Source organism: Mustela erminea, chromosome 3 (genome assembly GCF_009829155.1).
Source record: "Mustela erminea isolate mMusErm1 chromosome 3, mMusErm1.Pri, whole genome shotgun sequence".
Classification (NCBI taxonomy): domain Eukaryota; kingdom Metazoa; phylum Chordata; class Mammalia; order Carnivora; family Mustelidae; genus Mustela; species Mustela erminea.
In genome coordinates, this window is record NC_045616.1 from 160,223,396 (window position 1) to 160,247,158 (window position 23,763).

Below are 23,763 nucleotides of genomic sequence, written 5' to 3' on the forward strand. Positions count from 1 at the left end.
AAATGTGTTTCACGCTGGGCATAGTATTGATAGAACAAAAGCCAAGCCATAAGGATCTCTTTATATCAGGAGAAAAAAGAATTTTGAAAATTTTCTGTGAAGCAAGAGATAACCAACACGTAGTCATCATAATTATTAATTAGACGATACACTTCATCATGAGTGTTATCTTGGTATCTCTTTATGTATTATTTTATTTCATTGAAAATAAATTATTTAAGAAATCAAGTTCATTTACTGAGGACCCCCCCATCCTTCTCGTTTTTCCTATAAGGTCATGAACCGTCAGCTGCGAATTTTCCTACCTGGGCTTTTTAGCATTTCAGCCAAGCTAGGCAGAAAATCACTGAAGATCACTGGATTCCTGACCAGATGTAATTGTTTCTTCGCCCAAATGAGAGGCCTCCCTCCAAGTTAATTCAGTCTGTAAAAATTCAAGGTAATAAACAAGGTTAAGTAGTAATGCAGTGAAACATCTGGGAAGCTTTGACCTTTCTTTTATCCCAACTAAATAACGTCTTTCTAATTTTATCAGCTCAACGTGGCACTTGCTAGAGGCTTAATATTCCTGTCCCTGGCTAGGGAAAAAAGCACAAAGACCCAAGAGTCCCCGTTTCGGGAGGAAGGAGCAGGACCCTGACGAGGTGGTGTTTGGCTCTGGCCTCTTTTAGAATGGCAGAAAAGAAAAGCTCCCCAAGCAGATCTGTGTGAAAGCCATTCTGGAAAGCAGTTTGGAGCTTCACCATACGATGACCCTTGGAGGTGACCTGCTCATTTCTCAAGATTTATCCTGAACAGTGACCGAGTTTGTAACTGCCACCAGCTGTTCATCTTGTGGTCTGGGCCACGCTTCCTGTTCCGCGCCAGATTCCCAGGCAGGAGCGGGCTCCCTTTCTCCTTGCAAGAGCTAGGGGAGGGTGGACGGGTAGACTTAAAGCAGGCTTCCTGATCAAGGGCGCCTGGAGGAGGAGTAAAGCAGGTGCACACACCGGCCAGGTGAGGTTGTAGGCCGTGGTTCAGGCTGCGGCTTGGGGAGGAGAAGATACGAAATGTCCCAGGTTCTCAGGGGGTACAAAGGGGTCAGGAGAACCGGGACATGGATGGGGCGGGAGGGGGAGTGGGGACGGGGGACGGGGGACGACAAGACGTGAGAGTGGCTCTCAGCAGGTTCCAGATCATGAAATTTTTTAAAACTCTGTCCCTTAAGCTATGGAGAAACACGGAGAGTTCTGCTTTTATTTGTCAAAGAGGGAGTGACAAGACCTAGTGTACATTTTGGAAAGATCTCTGGAAGACCAGTGGAGAGAAGTTTACGGACAGAGAGAGCTGGGTACACAGGCCAGGGCCACGCGGGCAGGCCCACGGCAGTGAGGACGGAGAAAAGGGTATTGTTGGAAGTGTTAGGGGCGGGGGGGAGCTGCTGGATGGGGTTCCTGGCATGGGGACCGAAGGTGATGCCCCTTACAGAGCTCAGGGACATGGAAGGGACATTCTGCTCAATGAATCTGAAGTGCTGTGCGGAAGGCAGCAGGACATGTGCGCTGGGTCTTCTGGGGGTCATGAGCATGGAGCCAAGCAGGCAGCCAAGGCCATAGAAGTGGAGGGGCCCATCTGCCCACAAGTGGATGTGGTTAAAGAACGGTGATACAGAGCCCTGGGGCTTGGGAACTGTGACCAGGAGTGACCCGGCAGCAGAACGCATTGAGAAGCAGGCACAACTCAACCAAAGGGAGCTCCTAGGAGGGGGCAAGGCAAGGTGGAGGGTCAAGGCAGCAGTTTTCCGAGCGAGTTCCTGAAAAGTGACTGGAGAGTGTTATTAGATTCAGCCCTAAAGAAGTCGCTGACGACCCAGGGAATAAGGGATCCCAGGCTCAACCTGGATGGGAGGCTGCCCTGGTATGAACTGAACAGTAGGTTCCCGGTGAAGAAGAGCCTGTGTGTGGTCCAGGATGAGGGCTGTAGGAGGTGGGGTGTAGCACCGAGGGCCGGGGGAGACCCGAGCACCATTAAGTACCGACGGAAGGGTCCAGGAGCAAGGGAAAAGTGGATCACAGAAGCTGAGGGACGGACGGACAGACAGTCTTTGAGGAATGGGTGGGTCGGGGAAGCGTAAGTCCCCCGGCAGGAAGGATGGACAGGGTGGTCCTGGGTTTGAGAACAGACCCTCACTCCCTGTGAAACTCTCACGGAGCACATTTCTTATTTTTAAAAACAGATACTTGGTAATAACTTGGAGCATGTGCCTGGATTGACAGGTAAGTTTATAGCACTTAACAGCTGTGAGGAAAGGTCAGCAGAGATTCAATTTCAAAAAACATTATTTTTACAGTCTTTGTCTGTGTTTTTGCTGTCTGCTGAGGCATCAAAGGCACCATCCCAGACTGGCTTGGCTCAATCTGGTCTCTGTCCCTCCCCACTGTCCCCCACATTTAATTACCTTGCTCACCCATGAGCCCAAGGACAGAAGGACAGACAGTTTCTGCTTCCCTATTGAGGCCACCATCCTGAGCACTTGCTACCAGGCTCCAATCCCTTTACAGTGTTTCTGAAATTAGCCTTTTTCTTCCACAGTCACAGTCACTGCCCTGATGTGGAATCTGATGGCTTTACACAGGGACCTCCTCCATATGGCCTCTGCCCCTTCTGGTCTCTGCACACCCCTGCAACATGAATGGGGCCTGGTCCCCTGTGTGGTTCCGATGGGAGGCTTACACCACTGATGTCGTTAGCTTTTGGTGTGGGCAGGCCCCAGGTCCCAAGCAGGTTTCATAGCCTAGAGGGCTGGACTATGGCTTATGGTCGTTTCTAAATACTTGAGTGTGTTGAGAAATCACAGAGTGCTTGGAATTACCTAATTCCCTAAGACATCGGTACCTGGCAGAGGAGAGGAGAGGGAGACTCGGTTCTGCAGCGTGGCGCCCACCGAGGAGGACGGCCTGGGAGCGGGCTGCTGGGACAGCACACTTGACATCTGCCGGGGGAGATGAGCACAGAGGCCAACCTCACCTCTCTCCAGGTTTTCCCAAGAGCCTCAACACCGAAACCACCTGCACACAGTGAAAGGACCGTGGGAGGCTGTTTGTGTCCTGGTCGCCCAGGGGGTGCCACCGCCTAGTTCCCTGCTGCTGGGTTCCTGCTTCATCCCAGGTTGTGGCAGAGGGTCTCCAAGAAGTGACGTAATCAGCCCCAATCCCTCCTCCCTTTGGAGGTGAAGGCTGGGTCCACACAGGTGCCTGAGGGGCCACGACAAGCCGAACCCTCCCACACGAGGTCTGAGCAAGATACTGACTTTGCAGGAAAGAAGGCCCAGTGGTTTGGGGGGTTTCTATAGAGAAATGTAACTCTACGGACTGGCACAGCAGCTGACTTTAATTCCTTTTAGATCATTAATGGCCCCAATGTGAATCGTGCATACACTGTGGGTTTTTTCCCCCACAAGTAAAGGACGAGGCTAAGCTATTTTTTTAGTAAAATCATGTACAGATTATTCATTAGCTGAGTCAATGGGCTGTTGATCCTCTGGGTTTTAATTTTATACTTGGCCTAGAACTGAGCTCTTACAAAACCTGAACCACTAAAATTCACTTAAAAGAGGCAAGAGGAGGCTATCTCATGCGCAGAAAGCAAGGGGTATGGATGGCTCTTGTTGTTTTTATACAATGTGAGCTAAGTCATCTAGGAATCCATGGTCTGCCCATGAAAACATCCACATCACTTCATGTGAGTGAATATCCGACATTACTCCATGCCCCAAATGCTCTGTGTAGACACACTGTAAGCCTCCTTTCCAGCTGCAGACCCCACGGACGGCACCGCAGACGGCCCAGAGCAGGGAAAAATTAGTACTTTGTGAATAACCAGTGTTTCCAAATTTATATTATTCTTCTATTTATTTTAAAATATAAAAGAGCAGCTAGTAAGCACTGAGATAGATAAATCTATATCTATATGTTTTGAAAGAACAGACAAACACAGAAAGAAATATAGACGTGCCAGTCTAAGTGTACCTCCGCTCAAAACAAATGGTGGTGAGTTTTGCTGGATTTCATATTCTTGCCCAGTGGCCATTATGACATTTTTCTGCTAAAAAATTTGGCATTCAGATGATATTAAAATATGGCATGCATATATATATATATATAATATTTTATATATTTTATTTATATATTATATATATTAATTCATATTTATATCTATTTTTTCTGTGTGTATGTATATATATACACATATATATATACATATATATACACATATATATATATACACACACTTATTTTTTCAATCAGAAAGAATAATACAAACTACCTGGCATTGAACGTTTGACACAAAACAGAAGTCTGATCGCAGATAAAAATTAGTTTCAGAAGAATTGTTCTCAGATAAGAAACTTCCAACTATTTCAAAATCGTAACATCAGCACTTGAAAAGTCAAGGAAGTTGAAGCCCAGGGCTGTTTACAAGGCCTTTCTTGCATATTTTGAATAACTGGATTGTATAGAAGAATTTCGAGAGCAAAGCTCTAATACTTTCTTCATGACATCAGCTACGGTTTCCAAATGTCCAGTTGTCTGCTCTTTCCAAGTTCTGCTGTGTTCTTTCTCTCAGCTGTGGCAGTGGATCGCATAGCCATGGGAGGAAGGCTCTTCCGGTTTTGAAGGAAGGAACATCCAACCAACAACCTGGAGAATTTAGTGTCTCATCCATCCGGAAGCTAGAGATAAGCAGTTTCGCGGCTGTGAGTTCTGATAGATCTGTGCCATCAAGGATGGGAGACATTCCATTTCTCTCTTGGCTTCACTTAATTGACTTTGACCCTGACCATTGAACCTTCAGGACTGCAAAAGGAAACCATCTCTCCAGACATTGTGTCCTCCTCCAAAGAAGGAGGAATTTCTTCTCAAGCATGTGTATTTTTTAATCAGGGAATTAGGTTTTCCCAGGAGCCTAACATCAGCCTTAGCCTTTAAATTGTTTTCTAACACTCAGCCAACATTCTTGCCCTGTATACGCCTGTCTTTCATGTACTGAAGGGGCTGGACGTTTGAAAGCCACGTTTGCAAAACGTCCTTCCCCCTGAAGTCTAGCATGGTGAACCGTCAGTGTGACAGGCTTGTATGAAATGTTAGAGTTAGCCTTGAGATGCGAGCCCCTGCCTGCTGTGGCTGGAGGACCACCACGAGTGGATTTGGGGCTGCAATCCACATGCCAGTGTCTCTATGGCCGATGAGGTGGGCTGGTCGTGGGTGCCAGGAAAGGCAGAAGCAGCAGCCACCCTCTGTCCTCCTCATGGCTCATCCTGTGTTCTTGACACCATCCCGGGGCACCTCCTGCTGTCCACTACCGCTGCCTTTCTGATGATGGTAGAAGCAGTTGTCCCTGTGTTACACAGCATTCTCTCCCCAAGCCTCCCGCAGAAAGCACCTTAAAGCAATGTTCATGTTCCGTACACACGTTTATATCCCTGCTCAAACCCAAAGCACATTTCCGCCAATCTAATGACCTTTAATTAATTGATCTTCAATTTTTTTAAAAAAGTAATCTTTCAACAAATCTACTCTGAACATGTTTCATTTTATAAAATTTAGCTCAGGTTGACAATTAGTCATTTCCTCCTATAAAACGTATTTCTGTAGGTGTTAAGAATGCATTTGGGGCGCCTGGGAGGCTCAGTGTGTTAAAGCCTCTGCCTTCGGCTCAGGTCATGATCCCAGGGTCCTTGAATCGAGTCCCACATCAGGCTCTCTGCTCAGCTGGGAGCCTGCTTGCCCCCTCTCTCTCTGCCTGCCTCTCTGCCTCCTTGTGATCTCTGTCTGTCAAATAAATAAATAATTTTTTTTTAAAAAAAGAATGCATTCAAATATCTTTCATCTCCTATTCTATTTTATGGGGAAAATGGTGGATTCTGACTTGTTAACTTTGTTGACTTGGCAGGACAGTGGGCTCTGGTCTCACTCCAGACTCGAGTTTGGAGAAGTACATGAAGACTCTCAGTCCCTTCTTGGGGGGTGATGGTGGCAGGGGTGGCAGGACCTCCTGTTTGCCAGCAGGTCTCCTCCTCGACCCTTCCGCACTCTCTCTACAGTGCAGGTGCATTTAACCACCCCCCCACCCTGGCTGTACAGCCCTGCCCGCATGTCAGCCGATTCCTACCAGCTTGGACACTGACTGGCAGGGGACAGGAGTAAGATGAGAGGAAGGGAGAAGACAAGCTACTTCTGGCCTCTCCCTGTCCAACTTGCATGCCAACTCCTAATCCCATATTGTTCCCTCTAGCTCAGGCTCTTGCCAGAAGATTCCCCCAGCACTTTCTTTTCTGACTGCACAAACAAGAAAACTTGCAGTGAGTGGCACAACCTGAAGTTTGGTGTCCAGAAGACGTCACAGGCCCGGGAAGGCGGGCCAGGAAACGTCAGTCAAAATTGGCAAATGAGCAATCGTTTGTGTGTGCACTGGGACATGGGACGCTCACCAGCTGTGAGGGCGTGGGAGGTGCAAGCTGGCCTGTGACAAGGAGGCACCCACTTCTAGCGCATCGGGGGCAGGATCTTCAAATATCTTCTGAGTAAGAAATGTGGACATTGGGTTGGATGGCATTTGTGATTGTCATCAGAAGACAGCTTTACCCGACGGTGCCGGGTGGCTCAGTCACTCAAGCATCTGACTCTTGACTTAGGCTCAGGTCATTGATCTCAGTGTCCTGAGATCCAGCCCCACATCTGCTCCTTGCTCAGCGGGAGTCTGCCTGACCCTCTCCCTCTGATGCTCCCTCCGTGCTCACTGCAATCTCTCTCCTTGTCTCTCTCTGTCTCTCTCTCAAAAACAAACAAATCTTAAAGCAAAACAAAACAAAAAAACAAATTCACCTGTTGTCTGCCATTGTACTTGATATATCACCCCCAGAAATCACAGTGCCATAAAACCATCTTTAGTTACCTTGACAAGAGTTAGAAAGCCATTTTATAAAAGAAAAGAATAAACTAAGAATGAGCTCTTTAGTCGAGAAACGAGGAATCCTATGGGACAAACCATATAGCTAATAGGGCATGGTCTCAAGAAGAACATATGAGTGAACTTAGAGAAATAGTTACCAAACACACCTCTCTTGTGGTGGGGCCATGGCCCGTGACCCATGCAGGAGATGACTCACTGAACCCCACCCCAACTTGCCAGGGGCCAGAAGGACAGCTCAGTGAACAGTTACATGCACTACTTTTGTCTTGAACTCACATTAACAGCACATATACTAAAATTGACATTATTTTCTTCTTTTCTCTTTGTATAGATCTTCTAAGTTGGACTTCCTATTTTCTTTTTTTTTTTAAGATTTTATTTATTTATTTGACAGAGAGAGATCACAATCAGGCAGAGAGGCAGGCAGAGTGAGAGTGGGGAAGCAGGCTCACTGCTGAGCAGAGAGCCCGATGCGGGACTCAATCCCAGGACCCTGGGATCACGACCCAAGCTGAAGGCAGAGGCTTAATCCACTGAGCCCCTGGACTTCCTATTTTCAAAGAGAAGATTATTTTTCTATCAAACTGCCAATAACTAACATGCGATTCTTGGAAAGAAGTTGTCCACAGCGATTTCAGTGTGACCAAGAGGACAGGTAACCAGGCGACCCCACAAAACCCTGGACTCACTTCTCTGTTTCTCTTTATCAGATAGTTTACATTTCTTGAAAACACTATCACAATAATTGAACTGGTGGTGATTGGAGATATATATGTGTATATGTATATTATATGCACATGTGCATACGTGTACACATATGCATATAGAGACACACATATTTTTACTATTTCAAACTACTCTTCCATGACTCAAGTAGGGTAGGGAGGCCGTGTGGAATTGAATTAAATTTCCTGAGCCCCTTCCTTCTGAAAATGGAGCCAATAAAATCTACTTGTTCCTGTTGCCCTGAGTATAGAGACGTTCCCCCTGTGCCAATTACTCTCTCCTTTCTTAATAGAGAGAACATCTGGCGCACACAATTATTCTCCTGCCTTATTTGCTTATATCTTTATTTCCAACCTCTCTAAAACCCAAAGAAGGCCCAATTTCCCTGTAAACGTTCACCATCGGCGTGCCGGGGACCAGACTGCTGCCCTCCATCATTATCCAGAACAGTTGCAAATCTTAAACGAACACGTCAATTATTCATGAGTCTGAGGTCCTGAATGCCAACGATAAATTATTAATCAGCAGATGTAAATATTTAAAAACCCTGGTGAGAAACATGTTCTGTGCAAGCCTTTTCCGCAGCAGAGTGAGTAAACACCAATTTTTAAGGCAAAAGGCGGTGGTCACGTAACAGCATTTATTTAAGACTCTGCACAGTGGGGCTAAGTGTGTGATTCCAAAGTCCTTTTCTCCTGTCCTTGTGGTGTGGAACCGCGCTTCCAATGCCAAGGCTACCTTTGCAGGAACTAAATCTACATTCAGTTCCCTTAATCTTGAATCATCTGTGCAATTTCTTTTCACTTTTATCTTGAATAACAATTTTACCTTGGGTGGAAATTATTGTGTTGTAGTTGACTTAGAGAGGTGTTTCCATTCTCTCCAAGGTTTCTTTGTTGAAGTGAAAATGACTTTCTCTTTCTGTCCCTTTGCTGTTCCTTTTCCTCAGTTGGTATTGTCCAACCCCCTCCCCCCATAAAGTCCTACTCAGTCTTTAACTTCCAGCTACTTGGCTCTTCCCTCCACGGATATTTCTTCACACTCCTCAGTGGGAATTAGTCCTTCCTGCCCATAAGTGTTAACGGTGAGGACGACACCTTCATCACCTGCACGTGACTGTGATGGGTAGCTCCCACGGTGTGCAGGGCTGGCTCAGGTAGATGAAGGAGCGTGGTCCACGGCTTGATCTGCAGGTGCCTGCAGTGGATCCGAGTTGAGGCTTTGTTCTTCTTTGTTTCTAGGAAGCGACATATCCTAACGGTGAAGAGTCTTGGCATTGAAGCCAGAAGAGATGTGGGTGGCATTGGGCTCTCCTTGAAGGGCCTTTGTGAGTTTTCAAAGACATATGGTGAGAGAAACAGCTCAGGGCTTGGTCCCTAGGAGGGTGCTTGAGACCTTGCAAGGATTGCTGTTCACGTATTGTTATTATAATTTCTGTGAGGGCACACTGATGGTGACAACACAGACGTCTGCGTCTCTTTTCTTCTGGAAACCTTGATTCTGCTCGGCTCCTCCCCTCACTTCCATTTTCCCCGGCGTGGTGCCCAGCGCTAACTGACACGAGGTGTAGAAACAAACAACACCACATCTGAGTCCTTCCATGGCAATGCAGACATTCTGCCGGCTAGCTCTGAAAATTTCCATGACAATTTTCTTGTTGTTTTTCAATACTGAGAGACATAATGTCTTACGTGAGAAAAAAGACAGACAACAAAAGCCCCTGTACTTTTGGGAGTTTCTCATTGTTTCATTGAAAAGAAAAAGGTGGAGTACAAATTAAGTTTTAGAATAACTGTGGGAGCACCTGGGTGGCTCAGTCGGTTAGGCGTCCAACCCTTGATCTCAGCTCAGGTCTTGATCACAAGGTCGTGAGTTTGAGCTCTTTGGGGGAGCTTACCTAAAAACAAATGAAGATACAATCTGTCTGTGGTTAGGCAGAGAGGTAGCCCTGCAGTTGGGAAGGCAGACCCTGGATCTGAATCCAAACCCACCACCCAAGAGCAGGGCAGCCCAGAGCGGTCCATAGCTTTTTGGTGCCTCCATTTCCTGGTTGTAAGCAGTGGAAGCTAATGTTAGTCACTGGCTTGGGAGAATGCATGAGGATGAATTAAGTACATTGACTAGAACAGATCCTGGTGCACAGTGTGTGCTACAAACGTATTACTTTTGGGGATTTTTAATGGCTCAGATTCAGAAACTTTCTGTGTGAACCAGGTGGGATGATGTTGATCCAGACCCAAGGGTTTTCAAATGCTCTTTGAATCTTTAGCAAAACTCTGTTAAAATATTTGAAAAAGCAGTAACATCCTTCCGATGGGTCCAATTCACAGTTTGGAGGGAAACCGTGGCTTTGAGTGGAATGTCCCATCTTTGCAACCCTCACACCCCGGCTATGGTGGTTTTGTCCCCAGGGTCCCTCCTTGCCCAACTGAGGTAAATCTCCTGCTCTATCTTGTATTGTGTTTGGTCCAGCTGAGTATAAAGTAACATCTTTCTAATATTTAGTTTAGAATTTAAAAATTTCCCCAAAATTTCAAGTGTAACTGAAGATTCCCAAAATGGACATACCCCTAGTCCATTTCCCAGTAGAACTGACTTAGTTGGAGCCCCATCAGCTTAAATTTGACTTTTATCAAACGAACAAGAAGGAACACAATGGCAGTAACCTTTGCATTTTACACCCAACTGTTATCCAAGAGGTCCCGCATACTGCCGAGGAAACTACTGGGCACTCCCTAAGGAATTTCTCTTGGAGGGTGAGACCAAGAAACTCTTCAAGATTTTTGAATATACTGGTCTACTTCCTAACACGAGTCAATGCAGATCCCGAGAAAGCTGGAGATGAGTTTTTTGTTGTGTTCATGAAAGCTCGAGGTTTCTGGTTTCCCTGTACTTACTGATTTTTTGACTTTGGTGTTATTTCCTACACTGTTGGACCAGTGCTACCTTCATTTTACATTGATTAATTAACTCTCATCTAATTCTCAAAGCAAGGGCTATTAGATCACCTTTTAGAATTCAATCTTCTCAAGCAGTCAAAGTATTTTTTTGGACAATATACCTTAGTGTGAACCTGTTCCAGACTCTAGTATAAAGAGACTATAATTGTGGAGAAGAGCACAGAGTGGATATTCAGGGCAACGTGGTTTGGAAAGCCAGAGCCATGTGCCTGCTTCCACATGCTAACAGTGGGAAAGAGCCAGAATTATAATTAATGTCCCTGCTCCTGCTTAATATAGAGATCCTTGATTTAAGGACATTGATTCTGGCCTACCAGCTGAGACTAAATAGCGAATGGCATCTGATACATTAAGCCCCTGCCTCTCGACGTGGCTACGTAGCAGGTTGCAGCTTTGAATCAATACCTTATGTTCACACTGGAAACTGTTAGAGCACTTGGCTGGGGTGTCTTACGTGAGAAGAAATAAACTTCTGTAATTTTGTCCCTTGTCCTTACCTCTGCTGCCATCGATGACCTTGGTCCCCAGAAATATGCCATAATTCACAACCTGGTGAATACACAGATAAAAAAAGAATCAATAGAGCAAATTGTCACAGTTTTTTAAATTTAATTTTATTTTTTGCGGCAGTGGGGGGCTGTTAGGGCATGATTCCTATGGAGAGAAATCAAGTTAAGGATGTTTTTCAGAGGAAGAGAAAAATCACAAAATAATTGTCAAGGATTTGGCTGAAAATGCAGATAATAAAAACACATGTCTTTTAAGTGTGATATTAATCTGGAAAATTACCAGTTACGGGTAACAGAAGAGCTGGACCTGACTCCCTTCAGTCTGGCCAGGCTGCTCAAAAGTGAAGAAGGTGTTCTATGTACAGATAGTCCGGGTGTCCCCATGATTTCCGAAAAGAGAAAATGAAGAAGTGTCTACCTCATCTCCCTCAGGCTTGGGTGCTCCACTCCTGGCCGTTTGCAAGGCTAGAGAAATCAAAACGAATATAAATATTTATAAAGTGATGTTTTTGTTAAAAGTGAAGAAAGTAGTTTGTGAGGAAGATTTAGGGCATTTAAAAAATATTTGAAAGGCCACTTGGGGTATAGATATTCACTCCACTAAAGGAAGAAAACTGACATGTCCAACAATGAGTGCAATGGGGAATGTTCTGGAATCTACAGTAAACTATGAAGCCTTCACCCTTGGGACACCATAATTGCAATATGGCACAGTGTATGTGGCCACCTGTAGGGAGAGCACTCACAGACGGCTGAGGAACCTCAGGGCGAACTGGCCCTTTCTTGAACTGGCCCATTGCTTGGGCCAAATGTATTAGACTGTCTTCTTCCTTTCTGTGGCCCTCCTATTGAGGCCATCAGCAAGAAGAATGTCTCTGCATTCAAAGAACATCTAGATTCTGACTAGTGGTCACCGCTGTCCGCATCTTCCTCATCTCCTAATGGGTCACTCCTACGGCCCCACCTGCCTTTTCACCTCTGCACCTTCCTGACCCAAGGCTCTCAACAGAGTTGTCTCCTCAAAATGGAGGTTGATCCCATTCCTCTTGGAGATGCCCACCAAAGCTCCTCATCTCACTCAGGGGAAAACCAGTGTCACAGATTGGTCAGCAAGGTTTCCAACCAGAAGGTGACTGGCCCCTGCTGCTGGCCCCTCTGCGCTTTCACCACCTCTTTCAGGAAGAGGGGTCCTTGTCTTCTCTGTCAAGCACATTCCCTATCTCAGGGCTCTTATACCTGCTGTCTTTGACCTGGTGCACGCCACTCCCCACCTATTTGTCTGTTGACCTGTGGCTGTGTCCCTGTGTCCCTGACCATCTGAATGGAAGCGCAGTCTTCCACCAATGATCTCTTCTCCCTGTCTTGTTCCCTGGCAGCTCTGAACACCTGACACGTCAGCTAGCTGCCGTTTGTTGTTGTTGAAGGATCTTTCCCATGCCAACAGACGTGCCTGGCACATGTAGGAAATAAGTAATCTGGGTTCTGGGAATAAATAGAGGCAGGTATGTTTATTAAGAGCCTGCAGACCATTTAGAGAAATGATCTGTCAAGAACCTCGCAGTATGGCAATACACAGTCGTGTGTGTGTGTGTGTGTCTGTGTGTTCGTACATATGCATATTTGTAGGTGTGTCTTCATGGTGATCGATGTCTGAATGAATGATCATTTCCACTCTACAGGTGCGTTTCCACTCTGTAGGTACATTTGACTCAAAACATTATAAGCAATTCTTCAAGGATGTATTATAATTTCTCCTCAACAGACCTTAAAATCTTTCTCAGTATTATCTACCCTTATGTCTTCTCTGGTCTTTTAGTGGCTTTGGATGGCCACACTGGATACTCCGTGTACATGATTCCATGTGAGGTACAAACAACCCAAGAGATACAGAATATTATCTTTGTACTTGCATCTTTGTATTTTGCCAAATTCTGTGCTCTACCTTCTGAATGTCTTGCTATAATTTCAGGCAATTACAATGAAAACAATGACTTCTCCTCTAGTGGTCTTTCCTATGAGAAGTCCCTTTAACATCCAGAGTTTCCTCATCCTGTGACATCCACGAGCACCTGGGTGAGCATGAGAGATGAGATCCCCACCCTTGTGATGTGGAGGAGGAAGACCAGCTTTGAACCAAGTGTGTTAAGTGATAAGAAGGAAACGGGAACCTTTGTTGAAGAAGGAGCTACAGGGAGAGAAAGGGCCTGGGGAGACTTTCTTGAGGATGTTGCATCGAAGCTGGGACTTGGGGAAGAGCAAGGGAAGGGCAACTCAACGGAGGGGAGAGGGATGGGGGGTTGCTTCAGGGAGAGGCGACAGTATTCCCCGAGTTAAGACGGATCTTGGAAGAAGTTGGAACTGAGAAAAGACTGATTGGGTGTGAGACGGTGGAGCGAGAAAGAAAGTAGAATGAAATAGAAAAGGTAGGTCGTTGTGAATCCAGCCAAACTCCTGCAAGGGTAAAATACAATCTTATTATATTCTAAGCACATTGAGAAACCTTTGGAAAGTTTTGAACAGACAAATGAGAACTGATTTGTATTTCCAGAAGGTCGTCTGCTGTAAGGAGACCATGGAAGGGAGCAAGAGAAGACGACCCAGCGCGAGGAGCTTCTGTCAGTAAGGCAGGGGGAAGGTGGGCGCAGGGGGACAGGGCACTGGGGGAAGAGGAAGGAGGTTGGATATCGCTACAGAGGAAGCCTGCTGGGATTATTGACCCTGGGGCGGGAAGAAGGGAGGGGAAGGGAGCAATCAGAAATTAGCAATGGCCTAGCGGCCGTGTGATTTCCAGAAATGTGGAAGTCTGCAGAGGAAGTATGTGAGGGTGCAGCCAAGAGTTCAGTATTTGACAGATCAAGGGGAGATGCCCAAGCGAAGGTCAAATGGAGATGTCAGGGGGGCCCCAGGATATCAGAGGAAAAGTCGGGGACGGAGAATCACAGCTGAAAGTCATCACCCTGAAGATAACAGCTAGACCCACAGCCGTAAGCAACCCGGTGTAAGGAAAACACGCGTGCAGGACAAATGCTAGAAGAACCACACGGGGTCGAAGTGGGGCCCAAGAATGAAGCAAGGAGACAAGAAGGGGGTGGCCGCTGGGGCAGGAGGAACCCTGGCCTCATCCTTACTGAGGTCAGGAGAGAGCACTTCTTCAACAGTGGGGTTGTCCGTCATTCCAGATAATGCTGAGAGGTCGTGTGAGATGGGCACACGTGGATTTGGCATCAGAGCCTTAGTTAATGACCTTGAAACTGCAGTCCGGGTGGGTGGGACAAGTGAAAGGCAGGTGGGATGTAGGATGAAGGAGACTGAAGTCCATGGGAAGGAGGAGCAGACACCTCATTAGAAATGCTTAGGCATAAAGAAGAGTGGCACTACAGGTCTGTGGCTGAAGACCGAGACCAGAGCAGGGAGATGGTGCGCGAGAGAAGAGCAGAGCAAACAGCAGGAGTGCTGAGGGGGTCCGTGATGACACGGGACAGAGTGGGATTCCCTGAAGGAGCAATGGCTTGGGGATGGAGGTTAGTAAAGGGACCAGCCTTTGAAAAAGGAGATTAACGCGATGGACCCAATGCAGGTAGAAGAGTGTGGGGAGAAAACACGTAAGCTTAAAATTAAGGGTATACATTTCTCTGCCAAGCTTGCTCTCATCAACTTCTGGCATGCTAACGCGCCCCACCCCTACCCCAAGTCGGCTTCCTGTGGAACCAAACCCGTGGCAGCTGGTGGGAAATTTCCATCAACACACGGAGGAGTCTTAAGTGCATGCCTTCAGCCTCCAGCTCTTCCTGGAGTCCCAGGCCATCCAGCTGTCCCCTCAGCGTATTTCCTAGAAAACGATGACTTCTCAGACTTAGTGCGTCTGATAGGGACGTTCTAGTTCCCCATCTCCAAACCCAGTTGTCTGCCAAGGTGACTCAACACCATTCTGTGACACACAGAGACACACAGAGTCATCACCATGGTCCTGGACACGACGTCCATCTCTGGTGTGGGCGTTGGTCTGTGTTTTAATCCTTATGTGTCTGATTCCTGGGTCTGACCACCCAGTTACAAGCCTTATATTTCATGGGCTGTTTCTTCGTGTTCTCATTCATGGACCCCCTGAGAAGTGACACACACAAGTAAGTTTTTAATACATTTTTCAGAAAGATGAGGATGAAGTGGTTTCTTTAGAAACAACATTATTATTTTGACATTTTTAAAGAACAAAACAGTTAAATGTTTAAAAAGAATTTTAAAAGGTGTTATACAGTTAAATACTAAACTATGATTTTTGTGATTTACATGTTCTGAACATTTGGAATTATAAAAAAATGATAAATTTGACATCATTTATAATTATAGCAAACAGCTTACAGTTTTTCCCAAGACCTCCATTCATGGTGTTTGCTTTGATGTAAATAGGAGAAGCAAAATACCTCAAATCCAGAGCACCCTCCTTCCTTGTGAGGTCCCCGCTTTGACTTTCTTCTGTATCTTCAGCGGCAACCTTCTGCTGTCACACGCCTGCACCCCTCTGGGGGCGTTCTTTGACGGTCGTCAATCAGACACGTAAATACTGAGATTCAGCTTCTAACAAATTAAAGAAAAGATGAACAGAGATATGTTTATCTGCGAACACGAGGTCTTTCTGAAGCTGAAGTTCTAAAGAAATTGCTTACACTTGAAATTCTGTGAAGTTATGGATTCTTACAGAAATATCCAGTATTTTGGGCAAATTTCCTCCACACTAGCTTATTTTGTTCCTTGTGTTTAAAATGTATGTATGTGTGCATATCTTGTAAAGTATCTGTTTACATTAATTGGAAAGTAACTACAAAGAGGTTAAGAGACCTTATCACTCATATGATTTTCATATTTAAGATTTGCTTCTGGCTTTCACACAGAGTTACTAAAAGGGTATTAATAATTTCCAATGAATATATTTTTGTTCTGCCATTTGCTAGTAGGTTATAATTTGTGCGTTGTAATCAGACATACAGGTATGAATTCCATTTTTCCATGAGATGTTGATTTTCTTTGAGTTTATGAGGAGAATGAGTCTATGCCTGTGTATTTATATTATATGTGTTGATTTCTGAAATTAAAACTCCTATGATGACTATGAACGTGCTCATTTCTCTTTGCTTTTTCCATCGGATTTTCCCTTATATACATACAAACACATTAGTTGTGCAAGATTCTGAGCTTGGCCCTGGCTTGGGTTAAGTGGCAAGGATGCCAACTCAAATGCAGAACGATTGACCCTTTACTCTGTGCCAACACTGCTCTAAGGGGCTCCCTGCATTAGGGACTCGGTCCTTACATGACATCATGGAGAAGGCATTTTTATCATTTTGACTTTTCATCTGGGGGAATTAAGGCAGGGCAAGCTGGGCTGGCTTACTCCTGATAGCACAGGCAGGGAACACGTTGACCTGCTATCCGGTGCCCAGTGTCCCTCATTGACATCTGCATCCGTTTAGCTTTATGTGAAATCTCCTGCTTAAACTTCCAGTGTTCATTTTTCTGATGTGACAGTCAGCTCAGGTGAGAAACTTTCCTGTGTGTCCATGAATTCTATGGAACTGCCCGGTACACACGTGCACACACAGACACGTGTGCATCTTACTTGACTATAGTATCATTTTATATATATATTCTGATATATGTGCATGCACGTGCACGTGTGTGTGTGTGTGTGTGTGTGTGTGTGTGTGTATGTGTGTAAAGATCCTGGATGTGGTCCTGGCAGGGAGCCACTGGAGATTCCCATGACTCTGGCACGACACAACACTTCCTGGAGGAAGGTTTGTGCCCCCAAACTGATAACAAATGTGACGGTGTAATAGTCACAAAACAAAAACATTTCTGTGGCCATGTCAAGTTTTAATGTGTCCCATAACTAAATAACATTCACGCATTTATTCTCTTATTCATTCACACATTTGACTGGTATGTTGTCTGCCAAGCCCTTTGAACTGGGAATGCAGAAGGGAATGTGCCAGAAGCCCATGCCTGGGGGCGGGCGGGTGAGGGGCCATTCACAGCTACACAGCGGGAGGGCGTGGCAGGAGATCTGTGCTCTCCTGTACTCAGTAAGACCTTTTCAGTGCTTTTTCATGCGCATTTTCCTGCAAGAAGGAGGTTCTGAAAAGTAATCCTAATGCCCATTAGGGGAATGGCAGCGTCTGGGGTGGTCTGTGGGCAGTGGAGACTGCTGTTGGTGCTGTAATTTCCCGAGTTCTGATATAAAGACTGGAAATTGCACCACATAAAATGCTTGTGTGAGTAATGGGTCTTTTAAAGTTCGGGTAAGTGCTCTAAAAGGGGTTCCTCTCAGCAAGTTTTATGTCTGTGTTAAAAGAACTTTAATTGTATTTTTTTTTAAATAATCACTTTGGGTTCTAGTCGCCATAAAATCAAATGTCACTGAAATAATTTCGATGTGCTGACATATTTATTGACCAAGAAGGGGTTAACCAGGTCAAGCTCTGTTTGATGTTGCCAGAAACGTGTTGTGTAAGCGTGTGTTTGCATATAAATGGCTCATAGATGAGAAACACATTTTGCATGTGAGTTTTACGAAAATATATGGCGGCTGTTTTTTCATGGAATGTTGACTGCTCATTCTGAATCCCGTTTTCATTACTGAAACGTTCATATGCTGTGTGCACAGCTGTAAAGTGGCCCAAAGTCTTCTCCCCCATGGGGAGCTCTAGTTTTTATATCCCCACTAACGGCTTGAAGATATCAGTGAAATGACATCTGTTTTCAGGCTTATACACATTTAACAAAGAAACAAAACATCATTTTCCCTTTTTTTTTGCAAGAGGAATGATAAAAGCATGGCCGTGCTTTTGAAATTTATCTGTTTGTTGATCACTCGAACACGCTCGCTTCTCTCTGCCTGATCTTCCCAACATCAAAGACAAGAAAAAGTGATGTGACATTGGGTGTAAATCAAGTATGCAATAAACCTCTGCTTATTTACCATACTCATTAAGCACCCGCTGTAATGTGAGCTGAAACCTACTTTCTGTGTATTTCCATGGAACAGAAACAGGTTTAGATTGAGTGATGAGGGTAAGGTTTCTACAACTAACCATATTATATCTCACATCGAGCGAAAGCAATTGGTTCTCAATTTGCAACTATTTCATCTATTTGTTTATTGTCAGCAAAACCTATGCTGGATAGATTGTTGCCAATTCTCAACCAACTTATTCTGTACATCAAAATCACACACACACACACCCCTCAAAAATTCTATTTTCGTATGTGGATTTTTGTGGTACAGTACATATAGAATTAACCAGTTTGAAGTGTGCACTTTGGTGGCCTTGACAGCTTTCATAATGTCGTGTGATCATTAACACTCTCTGCTTCCAGAACTTTTCCCATCACCCCATTTAGAAACCCCATGCCCATTAATCAGTCGCTCCCATGTCCCCTGCCCTACCTGGCTCCTGGCAACCATGATTTTTGCCTTCTGAATCTATAGGTTTGATTAATCTGGGTGTTTCGTATCAATGGAATGATACAACATATAGTTTGTGTGTGTCTTGGCACAGTAATTCCACTCCCAGGTACATACACAAAAGAATTGAGCACAGGTGTCCAAATAGAATCTTGTAGCCTAAAATTCCTAGAGGTACATAATGGCCAAAAAGTTGGGAACAGGCGTCGATGGCGGAAGGGACATGCAAAGTGTAAGGACCATGAAAGCATCATCTAGAGTGGATTTTATGGGTCCAGCTTGTCAACACTAAGGCCTTGCTCCTCAGGGCTCAGTGACTCGAGGTCACTGATCGCAGCTGTCTCTGGGAAGAGGGACTGTAGGGGTGTGAACTCTGACTGAACCCATCATGCTGCCATTTTCCATCAGCAGACAACCAAGCCTCCTTCGGGCACCTGTTTGAGGCCCTGCGGTCACTCTGAACAGCAGACGAACTGCTGCAAGCAGAGCCTCTGTGGGAGGAAGGGCAGATGCGGACACTGCCTTATGCCTGGTGCTGGGAGCTAGGATGGCAGCCGAAGGACTCACCTCATCTACACCAGGAGGGAAGGAGACCGGGGACTGTGGGCTCCTCACTGCTGTGCTGTGATGTCTGAGATGAAAAGAGAAAGAGAGAATCAATCAGCCGGCCCTCTTCGCAGATTCTTCAAGTCCATGGTGGTCAAGGGTGGGTGGCAGGGCTCCTTCAGAGACGGGCCTTGCTGGACTGAATCAAATTTGTGTTAGAACCAAGTTGGCATTTCCAGGGAAGCAGGATCTTCAGGGCACTGGGTGTGGCCACTCAGACAGCGTGCACAGTGGGGCCTGGGTGGTGGGGTATGCACGGTGGGGTGTGCATGAGCGGGTCACGCACGGACGTGAAGCAGGCACATCCGTTGGGAAGCGGGTCGCAAAGACTTAGAGAAGGTTTGGTGGACGGGCGCAGAAAGGCATATCCTGCCATGTGGAAAGCAATGGTGCTGAGTAGGTGCGGGAGAAGGTAGAGGTCAATCAGAACACCTCAGGACCTCAGGCGCCCCTGAACTTGCCAGGAGATGTGTCAGGTGCACGGGGGATTGGAGCAAGGCCACGACGAAGGTGATCTGTCCCCTCCAACCGAACCCCGGTCTCGTCAGCAAGACTGGCAGAGTGCACGGTGCTTGTTGCTGTGGGTCATGTGTGTTCTGTTCCAGAACACAGCGCAGAAACCCACACACAGAGACACGTTCACACACAAGGACACACACACACACACACACACACACACTGCTTTCCGCCAGCATTAGCCCCCTCGATCTAGACTCACCACAAGCCTGAAACCATGGTTACCTGCTAACGACTTGCAACCGTACAAAATCACCCTAAATATCAGAATCCAACAACAATCTATAGTACAGTATATATCCTTAAACATAAACTCAATGTTAGCCAAGAAATGGAAAAAATGAGAAAAACCTCAAATAACTTATATTCTAAAGTAGGCCAAGAAAACAAAGATAAGAATTCGGGAAGAGGAGGGCACCTGAGGGGCTCAGCCAGTGAAACATCTGCCTTCAGCTCAGGCTGTGATCTCCGGGTCCTGGGCTGGAGCCCCGTACTGGGCTCCTTGCTCAGCGGGGAGTCTGCTTCTCTCCCTCTGCCGCTCCCTTCTCTCCCTTTCTCAAATAAATAATGAAATCTTAAAGAAAAAAAAAAGAATTTGGTAAGAGGAAGAAAAGAAGCCATTTATTTTTCATCACCTCGTGTTCCATTCCTCCAGCTGACCAGAGCGAGGGCATCTGAGGTCCGGCTGGCCAGGGAGGGGGACGCCAGCCCGGCCATGTCAGCTGTGACCATCCGTGGCCAGATCGACCCCGGTCTGCCGCCCAGGTTCTTCATGAAGAGAAGTCCCCCAGAACCCACAGGGGAGAGTGCACGGTCGGAGCTCTCCTGTGAGGGTTTTTAGCCTGGAGGGGAAGAACATGTGAGCCGGCCGACTGAGCCTCTGATGCCTGGGCTGCGCGAGGCCGGGCCGCTGGGCACAGATGCCTTTGCAGAGTCACAGGTGAACTCAGCAGAGCAGCTGCCATCTCCCACTGCTTCCGGGGCGGTCCTGGTACCCCTGGCTGGGACACTCGGCCCCACCGGTGGGTCCGTACCTCGACATCAAAATCTGTTGCAGAATTGCCCAGGTGCAGTAGTTAGGTCTGTAACTCAGAGGAAAGCTGAGTGGAAGGATCGCTGGAGACTTTGCATATGTTGAGTGAAATGAGACAGGGGACTCAAAGAAAGCTAGCAGACGTGACAAGCCCACTTCTCCATCGAAATAACTACGAGGCCCCAGAACTCACAATTCCAGAGCCCTCTCCAGGTGAGCTGCCTGGTGGTTCCCTCTCTGGGCTGGCTTCTTGGCACATTAATGCAAGGGTGAGTTTCAGACTGGTCTGCCCATGACTGTCCACCCCGCGACTCCCTCCCTGGATCCTGGACGTTGCTCCTGTCCTTCTGAGGGATTCTTGCTATTTTCCAAGGTTAAACAAACAGACTATTCTGCCCCACCCCATTCTTCTAATCTTTTTCTGTCCACAGGCACTGCTCTGGGCTCAGTAAGTGGAGAAGGGTCACCTTAGCTGGCCATAAAGCAGGGGAATGGATGCCACAGGTGCAGGCTGAGCCTTTCACAGAACAAAACTAGTGCCCCATAGTGACCCAGAAGCCCTTCTAAGAGCACCGCAGGGGACTGCACTGGCCTGTCTTTGCTCCTGCCCGTGGTGCAGGGTCCGGTGTGTGCCCAGACCTGCACACCTCCCTCGGTGTTGACGGAGGAGGGCAGAGATGCTGCAGGGAGAGGGTAGGGGTGCAGCAGGAGGAGAGCAGGGCTGGTGCAGAAGAAGGGTAGGGGTGTGGCAAGAGGAGGGAGGGATGCAGGAGGAGGAGGGCAGGGCTGCTGTCTGCAGGGCTGGGAAAGCGGGGTTCTGCAGGTGAGAGTGTTGGTGCCAACACGGTTGCTACTTGTTTGACCTCAGTCATGCTAAAAAGCAAACCTCCTCCAGAAGCAGGCTGCCTGGCCTCCTGGACCCCAGGTCACTCCTGAAAACTCCCAGACACAAGATGAACAAAGGTAGTTTTTAAAACTTGGTGTTGATTCACTTTGTTACTATTTTCCCTAATTATAAACGTGACTATGTTTATTGTAAAAAATATCAAAAAACTCAAGAAAAATTATAAAGAAAACGAAAATCAACTTACTACCAGATGATAAATTCATTTAACCAAGCAGACAGCTCCCCACAAGTTCAGGCTCCAAGAACATCCCATCTGATATTTGGGAGATGCTGCATAGAATTCCCAACTGCAAGAAGTCGGAAGGTCACTCCTGCCATTAAGTCCACTTTTTCCATAACACGCAGAGACCTTCTGTGCCGACACAGTCTCGCTGCTGGGTCTTCCCAGCTTTCTGGAAGAACAGAGATTCAGGAAGGCCATGTGCGCCTGTGCGGTCTTCCGGGTCGCTGGTGATCATTTCTGTATTTGAGGCCAAACCCCAGGCCCATGTGTGCCCCCTGCTGAGGGCATCTCCCAAGGGCGAGCCTCCCCTGATGAGGGAGCAGAAGACCGGCCGAGGACAGGGCACAGGCTGATGCCCTGCAAGCCCCACCCCTGCCCCCAGGAATGCGGTGACAGGCTTCAGTTACGCTCCCAACTGTCTTAATGTTCATACTTCAGGCAAGGGGAAAACAACCTTAACTTGACAATGGCAGGCCTCCGGTACCTTGCGGGTCCTCTGAAGCGTACGAAAGTTCTTTTGAAAACCTCCCTTTTTCCTCACCTCCCCCAACCCCGTCGTAAATACTCAACGGCTCCTCGTAACCCCATGGCACCTTCTTCTGCCCGAAGATCCTGTCTCTGTGCTTTAATAAAATCACCTTTTTGCACCAAAGACGCTTCAAGGTTTCTCTGTTGGCCGTGGGCCCTGGAGCTCGCCCCACCGCGTCTCCCTCGCGTTCCGAAGCTACACCCCCGCACGGGGTCAGCGCCGTCTGCGGCTCTCCTTGCGCATCTCTCCCCTGTGTTTGCCATCCTGTTCGCTCCGTCATTAATGCAGCCAATCGTTTGTTCAACGCACGCTAGCTCATTATGCATTCTTCTGGTCGGGGTGTCCGGGGTTTCCTGGAAGCCGCCGGCTGATTCCATGTGGCATGAGCCCCGCACGTGGAGGAGGAAAAGGACCGTCCAGGGCGAGCGATTGGGGCTGAAATGCACAGACACGCCAGGGCGAGCAAGGTTTGTGAGGAAATGACGGATTTCATGGAAGGGGCATGTGGGGAGCCAGGGAGGAGGAAGGGGCCCCAGGAATCCCATTTAACAGGAAACTGGGTCAACCCCATGAACACAGCTGTGCCCAGAACCACTGACGGGACTGGCTTCAGAGCTGCGTCTGCGGGCTGGGTTTCAGCGGCTGCGCGTTTTACTTCTCTGCTGAGCTGGTGGGTGTCCTTGAGCTCGGGAAAGATGTGCCACAGAGCTGAGACATCCTCCTTCGGAGAAGCAGGAATGGAGGGTCCCCCACAGGGACAGGCAGGCTGTTAGCCCCCAACTTGCTTCACCATCACCCTGAGACCACGTCTGAGTGGCACCTTAGCCAACACACGTAAGAGACTCCCCACAGGGAACAGTTCTCCTGGGCCTGGTCACTCCCACCAAGGCCTGCACACCTGCTCTGGTGTCTTGTGCACAAAGGAATGTTCGCGGGCGTGTTGAGCAAACGATGTCTGCCCGGCACGCGGCGGAGACATTCCTGAGTGAGCGCTCTCCTACCAGAAGAAGAAGCGTGCGGGGCTGGGAGGGCCCTGCTCTCCACGCTCGTCTGCTGGACAGGAAACGTCACAGAAGCAAGGCAGCCAGTGTGGACCCACATGTGCTGCGTGGGAGACAGAGCAATAAAATCAACCCCAGGGGGCCTCTGAGCTCTTCCGAGCTAACCGCAAGAAGGGCCTAGAAATGCCTTCACATCAAGAATGGGACATGTCTCTAGTTAAACACTGGCTTTTTGTCCATATAAATGCTCTCAAGAAGCTTTATTGATTAAAGGAAAAAGAAAAAAGACTTAAGTTCATACCAATGAAAGACCTGTGCATTAGTCCCGAGACAACAGGGC